Source organism: Trachymyrmex cornetzi, unplaced genomic scaffold (assembly GCF_001594075.2).
Source record: "Trachymyrmex cornetzi isolate Tcor2-1 unplaced genomic scaffold, Tcor1.1 scaffold246, whole genome shotgun sequence".
Classification (NCBI taxonomy): domain Eukaryota; kingdom Metazoa; phylum Arthropoda; class Insecta; order Hymenoptera; family Formicidae; genus Trachymyrmex; species Trachymyrmex cornetzi.
Genome location: NW_017297123.1, coordinates 489,571 through 490,346, shown reverse-complemented (window position 1 = coordinate 490,346; position 776 = coordinate 489,571).

The window sequence follows — 776 nt, the reverse complement described above, 5'->3', positions numbered from 1 at the left end:
GGCGTATCACCCCGAAAGTAATGGAGCGCTAGAACGCTCACATAGAACGCTAGCTGAATACCTCCGGCATTACATAAATGAAGAACAAAACGACTGGGATGAATGGATACCGTACGCGATGTTCGCGTACAACACGACGCCACATACGGCAACAGGGTTTACACCCTTTGAATTGATGTATGACCATCAAGCCATTCTACCAACCGCGCTAACAAGACCGCCAAAAACGACGTACTCATACGAAGATTACGCACAAGAATTACGCGAGCGAATACGCGCTACAAACCAGGTAGCACGGGAACACGCGCAAGCGGAGAAAATTAAAGCGAAGCGACAATACGATAAATCCGCGAGAAAGGAGAAGTTCGAAGTAGGTGACAAGGTCCTCCTATATGACGAAACAGTTAGGAGAGGGAGATCCAAAAAATTGGAATCAAAATGGATAGGACCCTATATAATTATCGCAAAACACAACGACGTGAATGTCACGGTCAAAATGGGCCGGAAAACCATGCGCGTACATGTAAACCGATTAAAGCAATTTATAGAACATTAGGCAGTGAATAAAGCAAAAGCTAAGTATAGATAGTGTTAAGTGCCAGCATAGTAGTAAAAGGATTATAAAGTAACTACGTACCTTAGTGGCCAGATGGGGGTAGGACCTTCACGATCCGGTGCCCTGTACGGGTGCAGAAGGACACCCGTAGGATTGGGTGGGCCCGCCAATCTCGTATCGGCACCGGCCGCAGACGCACTTCAAATTCTTGCATGCGGCG